We start from the raw sequence: 15,546 nt of genomic DNA on the forward strand, positions 1-15,546 counted from the left end.
TTTTATTGTTAATAACTTGCAATAGAATGCTTTATTTTAAAACAATATGATGGTTAATAAGAAACGTGGTATTAAATGCTTCATTTTTTTTTTCTTAAATATGATGACCATTTGGAAAATAATTTTTTTAAAAAAAATATGATAATTAAAAAAAGACAAATTTTAAAAAATATGACCACTAGGAAATGACAAAGTTTAAAAAATATGATCGTTGAAGAAAGAATATTTAAATGGAATAATAAAAATGAATAGCTAAAATGTTGAGCCGGATGTAGATACTTTTAAAAAGTTAATAGTTAAAAAAGTAATATTTAGGCTAAATTTTGCTGAACCGGATGTGAATGCTTTTATAAGACTTTACTATATAAATAGATGTTGAGACAATGCGTTTTAAATGTTTATAGACACTTTGCCCTATTTTAAATAGGTTTTGTGTATACTGATTTGAAGGAAATTTATGTCCATCTAAGAAGATAACCTCCTCCCCCTCCCCCTAAATGAGCTTTCTCATAATTGTGAAAGTTAGGGGCAGGAGCCAAAACAAAATGATGCAGAAACAAGGGGAGATGAGCACATGAGCCCCTGGAAGATAATGGTGAATAAACTGTGAAGCCATTAGGATATGCCATCCTGCATTAATCTTCTTCCCTGGGTACAATGCCAAGTCTGTCTAATGGGCCAACTTTGGTCGAGTCTGGGCTTGGTCAAAGTTTGGTTATTCCTCTAAAGTTACTTAAAATTGTATTAAGAACAAGGTTCAAATGATTTTTCTTTTTTTTTTTTTTAAAAAAAAAAAGTCAGTCTATTAAATTAGGGTGAAGTATATATATATATATATATATATATATATATATATATATATATTTGCACTGGCGTGCCACGCATGCCTCGTGCTGTGTATCATGGTCAATTAAATTAATAGACTGACTTTTACATGTATTAAAAGTCAGTCTATTAGAAAAGTCAGTCTATTAAAATTTATGTCATTAAAGCACATAAATTTTACATGTATTTTCAAAATTCACATGCTCTCATGACATATATCACTTTATATTATAATTGCATGTCCATACTTTTAAATATAGGTGTCATTTTAATAGATTAGATTTGAAAATTTTCCTTCAATCCCAATTTGTTTGATTTGTATACTAATCCTATTTTTACTAAAAATCGGATTCTAAAGTTCGAATGGGTATTATAAATCATTTGATTTGATTTGCAATGTTTTTCTTAATTTTTTTTAAAAAATTGTAATTAACCTTCCAAATTTGGAAGGTTAATTAAATCAAATGAAAAAAAAAAAAAAAAAAAAGAATTTTCTGCATCAAATAAAAAATTCAAAAAAATAAAAATAAAGAATTCAAATAAAAGTAGTTATAATACCATTTTCTTGGTTGCTATGATGGAAAATTTTGGGAATATGAGGATGTGAATGTCAATAGGGAATCCAAATCCACATCCCACATATCCAATGGCCCCATTGAAGAAAGCAGGCAATATAAAAGTCGACGACATGTTTTGCATTTCTTAGCTTTGCATCATGCCTGCTTGACAATCATACTTCCCGTTCACACCGAAGTCTGCAATTGGGAACCAAAATTGATGTATTTTGTTTTAAGTAATCTTGCTGTTTATGTTCATTTTGAATTTGCTTGTAATCTTTATTATAGGTTCATTTTGAGTTTGCTTGTAATATCTATTATAGGTTCATTTTGTGTTTGCTTGTAATCTATATTATTGGTTCATTTAGAGTTTGCTTGTAATCTCTATTATAAGTTCTTTTTTTTTTTTTTTTGTTGCTTGTAATCTTTATTATAGATTCATTTTGAGTTTGCTTGTATTCTCTATTTAGGTTCATTTGGAGTTTCCTTATAATCTCTATTTTAGGTTTATTTTGAATTTGCTTGTAATCTCTATTATAGGTTCATTTTGTGTTAGCTTGTAATCCCTGTTTTTGGTTTATTTTCAATTTGTTTGTAATCTCTATTATAGGTTCATTTTCAATTAGCTTGTAATCTCTATTAAAGGTTCATTTAGAATTTGCTTTGTAATCTCTATTATGTTTTTATGTTCATTTCCAATTTGCTTGTAGTTTGTCATATGGTTGTTTGCTGATGTAGATACAATCATACAATTATATTGAATTTTTATGATGAATTTTGTGTTTTTGTTCACTGAATTTGAATTTTTCGTGATTTTAATTTTAATTTTTTTTTTTTAACCATTAAACGAGCCTTTAATGGGCCGAGCCACACATTTTAAGGCTCGTGTGACCCTTTAATCGGGCTCGATAAACTGGACCATTAAACGAGCCTTAAACAGGCCGAGCCACTCATTTAAGGCTCGTTTGGCCCGTTAACTGGGCTCGGGCTCGATAAACTGAAAAGAAATTAACTCATCATTTTTGAGCTCGAGCCGAGTCGAGCCACTCGAGTACTCGACTCGACTCGATTTTCCCATTCTAGTTAGCCCAAGCTCGATCCTGGGCCAATGTAGTTTCCAATGAGCCGAGTTCGAGCAATGGTTTTCTAGCTCGGCTCGAGCTCGAGACCGACTCGATTATTTCCCCTCTGTAATGAGCCGACCCAGTATTGGCAAAGTTCAACTCGGCTCGGCTCATTTACAACCTTAGATGGTGAGTGTTCGTATTGGGACAATTGTTAGGGAGCTTACCCATTTTTTTGGTTTTTGTTTGTTTTTCTTAGGATCTTTGTTCCCTATTCCTTTCAAATCGAGAATGATATTGATTCTCCCTTGTAACCCTTTTCCCCAATCAATTAAAAAAAAATTGACATATTCTTGGTTAAGAGAAAATGGTTGTCCTTTTTGTTACCAGATATAAGCCCTGTGTTTGAGGTGTAAAATATTTATTTGTCAGTTCTTTTTTCAATGTTTGTTTGCAACTTTAATAGCTCGTTTAGTTTGCGGAATAGACCTTAAAAATGGTTGTCATTTTTTTATTTGGTCGGAACCTACTACTAGTAATAGTTATTCTCACTTACCAAGATGATAGGAATAGTTATTCTTTAAAGAAACAAAAAAACCTTTTTCCCAAAAAAAAAAAAAAAATCGTTGAATTGATGTGTGTGGCCGGCCACATATCGGGATCCACTTATTGTGAGAGAGTTGATATGAGACCCACTTATCGGAACATGTATGGATAGACCATAGACCCACCTACTAATTGTTGCCTTGTTGGGACATTTTCTGTCCAAAAAATGATTGATGCTCTTACTAGTTTGAGGTTAGCAAACAGTCCCTAAAGAAGATATTTTTAACCAATTTATAAGGGACCTATACGTAGATTTAATCTCTACACCAATAAATTTGAGAAATACTAGGACTATCAAATCTTTTGCTAAGATGATGTTTAGTTTTTTTTTTTTTTTTTTTTTTGAAAAGAAATCAGTCTTTATTGCCAACAACTCAATGAGAGAAACAAAGAGTCTAGAGTGGTGAAACTGTAATACCCCGAAATTTATACTTAGAATAAAGGTGATCTTAATATCAAGGATAAGGAGGATTTGCAATTTTATTAAGATTTATATGGAGTTAGGTAAATAGACTTAATGTGAAAGATGATGAAAAATTGCTAGTTATAATTTTAGTGGGTTATTGAAAGAAAAGTCACATTATTTTGGACACCAAAAATTCTATGAGTGACCTTAAATAAAACTGTTTTAAGACTTATAGAATGATGAGAAAGGAAGATTTTAAAAGTGGTTTCATGATTTTTGGACACTTGTAGAAGGAGTTATGATTTTTAGAAAATTCAAGTGTCAAAACAGGAATTTCAGTCAAACAGAGGTACAGGATTTCGAGGGAATTTTGAGGTACCAAAATGTTATCGGTTGCTATGATTTTTGGATATGTTTTGAATCTTTGAATGAGGAAAATTTCAAGCTAAATTTCGTGTCATTTGGAGTTAAATTGAAAGAGTTATGATTTTTCCAAGTTTAATAGGTCAAGATGTCGAATAGTTGAAATACTTGCAACTTGGAAAATTAATTGGATGGGTTAATGATGTCCGTAAGCCCCGATTTTTTGGAATAGGATCCTCTCCATTTTGAAGGGTATTGCATTTATTGCATTACCATTATTAAAAATTTTGGACAACACTACCCTTCAAAATGCACTAAATGGAGGAAATTGAGGGATTTTGAAATGGAGAGGATCCTTTTTCCGATTGTTTTGGGTATGTGGTAGTCAAAAGGTTTAGGTTCATTGAGGATATAATTATAAATTTTTATGATCACGTTTTAATGTAAATGCATGAGGATTTTAAAGCTTGACAAGTTACCAAGTTCAAAATTACACGTGGCTTTGCATGAGAAGTTGCTTGGGGGCTAAGTTTAAATTCCTTGGTTGACACCTAAACTTACAGATGGCATACAGCATGCTCCCACTACTTTCTCGGTGAACACCTGGGCAGCTAATGTGTCAATCTTACTTGACACTTGTACTGGTTCAGCAGGTGGCTAGAGTACATGTGGGACAAATGTCCCACATGCGGCCAGCTTTTACATCTTATAAAGGGTAGCAATTTTCTCCCGATTTGCTCACAGCTCAAGTGAGCATGAGATGAAGGAGAGAACCGGAAGAGGAGAAGAAAGAAAGAGGAAGAAAAAAAAAAGGATGAAGAAATAAAAAATTTGAGAACTCTCCAAGGTAATATTTTCATATCTTTTATGGTATTTTTAGTATGAAGCTAAATCCTAATTTTGTAGTTGGAACTAAATTGGAGCTTTTAGTGTATGAACACTTGAATTGCTATTTGGAGAAGTTAATTATATCCATATAAGTTAATGCTTATTTGGTTTAGATGCTAATACGTCTTGTGATAATTAGAGTGATTGTTGTAAATGTTTCTAAGCTTTTGATATTGAGAGTAAGTTGCTAAATTAAATGGCTTAGGAAGATAGCGATATTATGGCTAGATAGACTTCTTAAGCGGTTAATTGTAGTCGGATGATTTTAAAGTAATAAGAATGTTATAACCTTGGTGTTTTAGTGTAAAGCAATTGGTTAAATTAAGGCCTTAGTGGAGTTGATTATTAAAATTCTATGTGAAGCATATAAATCAAGCATGGTAGGGTTCATGTCACTCTAATATTTTTGGCTAACGATAGACGATGGTAAGATAAAGATTAGAGTTAAGATCCTTAGCAACTAAAGTGATGCATGATTGAGACTTGAAAACGAATTGATGACTAAGGTACTTTTTACCTCCGTTGTAGGAATTGTGAGTTGGATGCGGATTCAAAATAAGGGCATGCAATACCAGGTAAGGAGACACAACACCAAAAACCTCAATAAATTTTTATTATATATCTTTTGAAAAATGTTGGGGGTTTTATAAAGAATCCACTTACATGATTTTTAATTGCACTTCCTTCCATATTTTAATGACAAGTTTTATTTATTCATATGTCATTGTTTAAGAATTTTGATACAGTTACCATATTTCATGATTTATGCATGACTGCAATTATGAATGAAAAGAGTTCTCAAAGTTCATGGCACAAATGAGTTTACAAATCATATGAAATGTTATATGTGCATTCATGACATAGTATACAGTTACAGATGAGTTTACAGATCATATGAAAAGTTATATGTGCATTCATGATTATAAATGTTTAACCCGAAACACGATTATAGTGACGATCGGTACTGCATAGGGTAGCATGGCAAGCACATTGAAGGACGATTACGAGAAGGTGTGTGCTACCGGCCAAGTGGCCTTCACCTAGGGAAGTTCCCAACCTGGTAGCTCTACCCTGTGACGACAGGATGAGCATATAGGTCCTTCGGGACAAGCCAACATGTGCCGCTCACGGTAAATTTGTGATATCGCGTCAAAGGGTAAAATAGTAATTTTAAAAGAAAAGCAAAATGAAGTGCTTGCATATCTCATAACTTACTTGCTATTCTTGTATTAATTGTCAATTACTCATTTTGCAACTACCATCACTACAACAATTTAATTTTTTAGTTACGCTCATTTTTTAGTAACAGTGTTAACACGTTACTAAAGCGTAGTAACGTGTCTATAGTAACGTGTTTGACGGGTTGTGAAAGTGGTCGTGACCATTTTAAATTTAGTAACGTGTCAAATTCTGACACATTACAATTTGGTAACGTGTTATCAACTAACACGTTACAATAAATTTTGTAACGTGTAGATTCTAACACGTTACAATTTGGTAACGTGTTAGAATCTGCCACGTTACCACACATGGTAACGTGGCAGATACCTGCCACATTACAACACATGGTAACGTGGCACGCCTACCACGTTACCATGTATGGTAACGTGGTATGTTCTACCACGTTACAAAACATAGTAACGTGGCAGATTACTATGTGTGGTAACGTGGGAGATTATGCCACGTTACCATTTAGTAACGTGGCATAATCTGGACACGTTACCAGACGTGGAAACGTGGAACGATCTGCCACGTTACCATTTGGTAACGTGGAACAATCTGCCACGTTACCAAATTTGACTGAGGAATTTTTTTTTTTTTTCAATTTTCTCTGTTACAATAATTTTATCCGCTCGTTATACCTAATATACGAGTTACATATAATGACAATCCAATAATCTATCAATCCAACATCAAATATATCTATAAATTCAACATCAATCCAACTATCACAAATACCACAATCCAAACTATCCACATTTCAATTAACAATCCAACTATCCACAAATACCACAATTTAATTCAACTATCCAATAGAACCACAATCCAACTACCACAAGTAATCCAATTACCACAAATAATCCAACATTAAATATATACACAAATACTTGAACAATATTCCAGAATCCAACATTAAATAATCCAACACTAAGGTTATGCACAAATACAAAATATCCTTAAACAAACACTACTTTGACCAAAGCCGAATGAACATCATGATGACCATTATCTTCCGACTTCTCCGCACTAACTGCAAATAATAAAACAAACAATCAATCAGTTAATTGACATTTGTAATATAATATTATCAACTCCTAATAGATAAGCAATGTCCAAGTAAGTGAGAAAATTAACAATTGAATTATTGTCACATAATAACCTCGACATACATATTTGCACGACCTATGCATATACATATTTGCACGACATACATAAACACATACATATATATGTACATATACATTTATTCAATGAGGCGGCTTCAACAAATATGGTAATATTAACTATGCAAAGCTCCAATCACAACCAAACCAACCAGGAACAGCAAAGTAGAATATTTTGAGTTTATAGATATATACTCACGGGGTGCCTGAACGACGGGTATATTGTATTGACAAACGAGATTTCTGTCCAGCCGGTGTCTGGTGTAGGATTTCATTGTGATCGTCGTCCTCAACTTCTATTCTTATGTCATCTACACATGCAAATTACGTTGCAATTGTGTTAAATACAATTGTGTTAGATATGACTATAATTTATTTACCAAACAAAATTACTAGCCCTTAAAATTATATTCATCTCGTAAGATAATCGTGTTACTCAAATAAAAACAATAAGAATATATTGTTACCTGATCGGCTATCAACTGAGGATCTCACAATCACTCGGGCTGGGGACTCTGCATCTTGCAGATTCCTCAAAGTCGTCACCTCCGGCTCGGACCCCATCTGTCTCGACCCCTCAAGGCTGCGAATCCGAGCTTCATACGCCGCCATCTGAGCAGACATCTGGTCAGCCATCTGCGCTAGCCTCGCATCCATTTGCTCTATGTGCTTCTCCCTCTTCGCTTCAATGGCTCTTTCCAGTTCTTCAAGCGAGACCATCCCCCACGGTTTTGCGGCCGTGCTTGGGACGGTGTATAGTATGAGTGGATGGTGCCACGTGCAGGCAAAATATTTTTACTAACCCCTCGTACACAACCCGCATACTTAGGCTTATTGTTGTGCGCCTGAGCATACATGTCATCCGGTGTCCATTTAATTGTGTCCTAGGCCCATCTACGACGTTCTCAGCTGGGTTATTTTCTAATAACTCTTCCATCCGTGCCTGTACGTGAGCATTGTTATATATATAATTGTTAAGACTCAATAAGTTAATACATACATAAAAATTCATGACAAGATGTCTGCCATTTATAATTCGAGCTGCGGTCACTGGATTTGGGCAACTACCATCTTTCTTTTTATGAGTCTTAATATAAGTCTTGGCTCGCGTAGGAGCCTTGCCCAAATTAAGTACCTGCAATAAGTTTAAATCATCAATGAAACGTTCATATATATACTACGCAGTAAATGACATATATATATAGTTATGGTAAGTTATAGTAGTATATCCTCATATGCCACCCTTGCATAGCTCTTCGAGCCGGTGTAGTGTGGCGTTTTATTCAGTGCTCGTATTTCTTTCATCTGCAGGCAACAACTGATTGATTAGCTCGAGGAAACACGAGAATATCGTATTACTAACTCCACCCACACACGTCAAATTATACAGATGTACAGTAGCACTCAGCTTGCTATGTTTGGTCTTATCATAAAGCAGTTTGTCTACCTTTGTCAACAATTCCTCGTACTTTCGTACGTCACCTCCATCGGATTCGTCATGCACAATGTTTTCTTCCTCTCCATGCACCTCAACCCGAGGCTCACTATTGTCATCTCTAACTTCGTGCAAGCCGAATGCATCACGCAACATGGCGTGCATATTTCCACCCTGTTTAGTGCTTGCACCCACAGCTGTTGCCGGACGTGATGAATTTGAGCCATCAACAGGAGCTCTAACAGGCCTCTCGCCATGATAAATCCAGTATGTGTATTGGAGCCACATTCCTTTCACCCCTGTCAAGTGATCGTATACCAAATCTGGGGGGTGTCTCCTGTTACAGCGACACGTCTTACAGGGGCACAAAATAAGTTTGTCTAGTGTATCACAGTTCCTAACTGTGAAGTCCACAAATGCTCTGCATCCGTCTCTGTATTCTTTCGTACCCCTAGATTTCTTCATCCAACTCTTGTCCATAGTGTTACTACGTACATTATAAACATTAATATATAAGAATTACGCTAAACCTAATAACATGTACGTTCGTTGTTTTATTAATAACATGTACTCGATCTAATAAAAATTTGCAAAACCTAAACCAAACCAACCACGAAACAAATTGAAACGCATAATTTGTTACGGGGACCTAAATAAAATCAAGCTTAGTTATGTTTATGTCGCAATATTTTTAAAGAAATAAAGTTACATAATTTGTACTTCGTATGCAGACCCTAAATAAAATTCATCTAATTAACCACATATGTAGGTTTTTTTAATTTTAATTTTAATTTTTTAGCATTATGTATTTTTAATTATTATATTTGTAATCATTTATATAAATGAGTACAAATATAAATCTATTTTCTATTTTTTTATTTTTTACTATGTAAATGATAATTTATATAATAAAGGTTTGCAAAACCTACACAAAATAAAAAAAAAGTAACCTAATAGCAATTAGATTTCTTAAAAACGTAAATATAAATATTTTGTATGCATGCATATATTGAGCAATCCCCTAAATTCCTACGTACGTACCTATCATACAAACATGCATGGACCATAAAAATATTATATTTCAACCAAACTAATAAGTTCATTAGCTAACAAAAAAATATAAATATATTAAAAAATTATATATATATATATATATATATATATATATATATATATATATATATATATATATATATATATATATATATATATATATAATTGGTGATGATGACAGGGAGATGGCCGGAAAATGAGTGAGTGGTGCGTTGCCCGTCAGTTGCCGACCGAAGATGACGTCGCCGGTAAAGAGAGCAGGTGGCGGTGGCTGGTGCGGCAGATTTAGGATGAAGAGCCGAGCGACCTGGGAAGCTACAAAATCGAAGTGGTGAAGCTGATCAGAGAAGAGATCAAAGGGGGCTTTGTGAGAAGAAGAGGAAAAAATGCAGAAGAAAAGAGGGAAAAAAAAAAAAAAAAAAAAGGAGAGGAAGAAGAAAGTCTTGCGCAGGCTCGCATTGCGGGTTCCCAAGCAAAAATAGTAACGTGCCACATAGGCATGTTACTACAAGAGTAACGTGCCCATGTGGCACGTTACGCTTGTTGTAACATGCCTTGCATGGCACGTTACCTTTTTGTAACGTACTCTTATTGTAACGTGCCATGCATGGCAGGTTACTACTAATATATAATATATTATATATATTAATATTAATATTACTTAATTAATTCTATAATTAAGATATATATATATACTTATAATTAAGTATATTAATTAATATATGTATGTATATATATATATATATATATATATATATATATATTAATACACTTAATATATTATATATATCTTAATAAGTAGGTGATTGATATATATGGCATATATATATATATATATATATATGTAATATGTAAAGTATGTTTATACATGACGAAGAGCCGCTCTATTTAATTAATTTGTCCCTACTTGTATCTATTCCTCAACACTTGGCTCATTAATTAGCTAACTGGTAGATGAATCGATCCAACACTACCTTCTTCACTTGTATTTCACCCTTAAGCTCTATATATATCTAGGACGTCGACGGACACCTCTATTTTGTCTCCACTTAATAATTATCAAATAATTAATTAATTAATTATCAACGTATAAGATATATATATATATATATATAATATTACGTGTGTATATATATATATATATATATATATATATATATACACGTAATATTAAATATGCGTAATATTACGTATATGGCGTGCATATATATTTCCACCATGCATGTTCAGGGCTTGCATCGGCCAGTTCTCTTAATTTATTGGTTAATTAATTGATCAATTAAGTAGTGTTATAATTTGCATGCTTGATGTTAATATAGGGCTATAATGCTAGTGCATAACCTGACTATGAAATAAAGCATGGTGTTAGTGTTTATAGAGCTGATAGCCTCTAGCGTGCTTGACACATAAGTAGTGATGCCTATAGTGTTGTAAAACACAAGCAGTAATGCATATTCTTTTCTAGAGGCATATCTTAGCCATATCTTTTTTGGGTTCTAATCTTTCTCTAGAGACTCACATGTAATCTAGATTATGATTTGCCTGCCCCAAAGTCTTAAGCGAGCCCCAATATTTTTTTCTCAAAGTTATTAATAATAGAATGAATTAATGTAAACAAAATTGTATGATCATTTACAAGATTATACTTGTATAAAAAATACACTTCTCATCTAGCAAATAATGCAAAGAGTGCCTGAAAAAATCTTTTTATCATCAAATTTCTAAAAAATTTTATTTTTTAATTTATTTAAAATTCTAACCAAATAATGACGTGGTAGAAATGCAACGTTACCATATGGTAACGTGTCATAATAACACGTTACCAATTTTGGCAACGTGTCATTCTAACACGTTACCATATATGGTAACGTGTCATTATGACACGTTACCATATGGTAACGTGGCATTTCTACCACGTCACCATATGGTGACATGTAAAAAATTACATGTTACCAAAAATAATAGCAATGTGTTGTAGTTTAACACGTTATAATTCAGTGACGTGGCAAAAAATAACGAATAGTTGCCACGTCACTACACCCATAATTTTTTGTAGTGCATGCTTATTTTGTTAATTATGTTATTTTGCATAAATTGTTATTGTGCATAACTGAGATTTTGACATAGAAATCTGTATAACATGTTTTATAGCATCTTGGTTTTGTGGCTACTTACTGATTTATCGAACTCACCCCTTCTCCCTATACATCTTTTTCAGATTGCTCTCTCTCTCTCTCTCTCTCTCTCTATATATATATATATCGTAATATTGAAGACATGGGTACCAGTGGGCCTCTAACACTACAAAAAAAGGAAGTTTTTTTGACGTGGCAAACAGTAACTAATATTTGCCACGTCAAAACATTTTGACGTGTCTAAATAGACACGTCAAAAAAAATATTATTGACGTGCAGCATTTTAACACGTCAATAATATTTTAACATTAATTTGTAAATAATTAGGTAATAATTGATATCAAAAATATGTATTAAAAAATAATTAAATTTAATTGGCATAAAAAATTAAATTTGATTGCTGAGGAATATTAAGTTTATCATATTAGTATAAATTACTTGGTATATATATATATATATATATATATATATATATATATATATATATATATATGTTTGTTGTATATATATGCATGCGTAATCATGCTTGCTATATATTGTGTACCAATTAATATAATTATCACATGCATGCATCTAATTCAGCCATTTCATTACTATTAATTTGAACATGATATTATCATGCATAAATCAGTCTAGTAATATTAATATGATAGCCATATTAATTTTGTAAAAATATATAAAACATACTAAATACATTTGTTTTATAAGACCCGCAAACTTCACATGAACTCGGCCAACACAAAATATGTGGTCGGTGAGTGAATACATCTAATTATTTATACATCTAGAATATTAATTTATTTATTCTCTAATTAATTGTAATTGTGTTGTATGGATAATGTGTTATATAAGAGGAAAAATTATATAATAGAATAAATATAATTTTGAATATAAATTATAATTTTAATAGAAATATAAATTAATATATAATGGTAATAAAATTAAAATAAATATAAATATAATAATTTATATTTATTTTAATTTTATTACCATTATATATTAAATTATATATATCACACATATAAACGATATTATATATATATATATATATATATATATATGTGTGTGTGTGTACGTACATGCATAATCATATCATACTATTAATATTGTATGATATTTAATATCATATATATGATATTAATTATCCTATGCATGCATAATCATTTTATATATTATATACCAATTAATATAATTATCACATGCATGTATATAAATCAACCATTACATTAATATTAATTTGAACATGATATTATCATGCATAAATCAGTCTAGTAATATTAATATGATAGCCATATTAATTTTGTAAAAATATATAAAACATACTGAATACATTTATTTTATAAGGTCCGCAAACTTCACATGAACTCGGCCAACACAAAATATGTGGTCGGTGAGTGAATACATCTAATTATCTATACATCTAGAATATTAATTTATTTATTCTCTAATTAATTGTAATTGTGTTGTATGGATAATGTGTTATATAAGAGGAAAAAATTAAATAATAGAATAAATATAATTTTTAATATAAATTATAATTTTAATAGAAATAAAATTTAATATATAATTTTAATAAAATTAAAATAACTATACATTATTATATTTTTAATTATATAATATAATGAAATTAAATTAAATATAATTTGTATTATTTTTTTCAAGTGCCATGTGTGGCACGTCAAAAGCTTTTGACATTCTATGCATGGCACGTGGAAAACGTAATACACAATATATTAATTTCTTTTAAATATATTATATAATTAAAAATATATAATTTATCATATTATTTTTATTTTATTAAAATTATATATGAAATTATATATATCACACATATAAACGATATTATATATATATATATATATATATATATATATATATATGTGTGTGTGTGTGTGTGTGTGTACACGTACATGCATAATCATATCATCCTATTAATATTGTATACCAATTAATATCATATATATGATATTAATTATCCTATGCATGCATAATCATTTTATATATTATATACCAATTAATATAATTATTACATGCATGCATATAAATCAACTATTACATTAATATTAATTTGAACATGATATTATCATTCATAATGCAGTATAGTAATATTAATATACATGATAGCGATATTAATTTTTTAAAAATATATAAGACATACCGAATACATTTATTTCATAAGACTTGCAAACGTCATATGAACTCGGCTAACACAAAATATGTGGTCGGTGAGTAGATTATTGAGCCCTCATTAAAAAATATATTTAATTATCTATATATCTAGAATATTATTGTATTTATTATCTAATTAGTTTTAAGTATAAGAGGAAAAAATTATATAATAGCACAAAAATTTTTTTAATAGAAATTCCATCCTTCTATTTCTTGACGTGCCATATGGCACATCAAAAGCTTCTGACGTGCCATGTGGCACGTCAAAAATCTTCTTGACGTGCCACATGGCACGTCAGAAGGCCAAGAACCTTCTTGACGTGCCATATGGCACGTCAAGACGTGCCCTCGGGAAGGCGCAGCCTACGCATGTACCTACATATTTTTTTTTTCTTTTTTTTCTTTTTTGCTGCGCCTTCCCCAGCCATTTCTTTCTTCCCTCCCATTTCTTTCTCTCCCCCACCCAACTCCTCCACTTGCAACTTTCTTCCGCCATTTTTTTTTCTCCATCAGCCCGGCCGGTCACCTCTGCAGCATTTGTCTCACCTGCGTCCTCTCAGCCAGCCCGGCCATTTTCTCGCTTTTTCACGTGGTGTTTCTCCCTCTCGGTGGTTCTCTCTCTCCCCGACACACGTCACCGTCGTTGCTCGCTCCGGCGACCACGACCTCAAGCTTCGAAGGCCCTCTCACGCTCTCACTCGTTCTCCTACTCGAAAATCAAGTATATATATATATATATATATATATATATATATTTTGTGAGTAATTTATTCATTTATTTATTTATTAGATAATTAAATAAATTATATAAAAATGTAATTTACAATGTATATTATTAAATATTTTTGATGTAGTTATATTAGCAAATTAATTTTATAGGTTAAGTAATTAATTTATTTGCTTAAGATATATGTTTTGTAATATTAATTACTTGTTTGACATGTTTGGTTTGTATATGGTGAGAATATTGTTTAATGTATTTGCATGCATGCATGTACAATTACGTACCTTAATAGTTTGAAATTATGTTTTTATGGGGAATTTTGCATTTGGATGTAAACCCATATTTTGTGTAAGTTTTGCTTGTGCACCTTATCATAACCAAAAAAAAAAAAAAAAAAACAGACAAACAAATAATTAACAAGGCCATATCTATTTTGGTCGATCGTTAATTAATGTTTACATTTTGAAAATTTAGAATAATTAAGTTTGTAAATGCTAAGATGCGTAAGTACAAAGTAAAAAACAACTAACATTGGAAGCTGGATTTATTTTATCTACACTGTCCATACAAATGCATAAATGCTATAATAAACGGAAAAAAGAAAGCCAACATTTAACTTAACTAGCTATATGTAATTTATTTAGCGTCCCCATATATATGTAATTTATTTAGGGTGCCCGTATGTAAAAAAATTAATTTAGTTCTTACAAATTTAGATTATGTAAATATCATAAAAAATGATAACAAAAAAATTGCAGCAAATAAGATAGCCACATATATTTTATCAAGGGTCCCCATGTGGCACGTCAAATGTTTTTAAAATTGGACCTTAATTTTGTTTAGGTTTTGCATATTTAGATTATGTAGATGTTATGATTAAAAGTCAATGTATGTGTTTGTTTGTTAAAAGTGAAAATAAAAAAATTGAAACGATGTA

The sequence above is a fragment of the Corylus avellana genome, chromosome 1, assembly GCF_965113065.1.
Source record: "Corylus avellana chromosome 1, dhCorAvel1.hap1.2, whole genome shotgun sequence".
Lineage (NCBI taxonomy): Eukaryota > Viridiplantae > Streptophyta > Magnoliopsida > Fagales > Betulaceae > Corylus > Corylus avellana.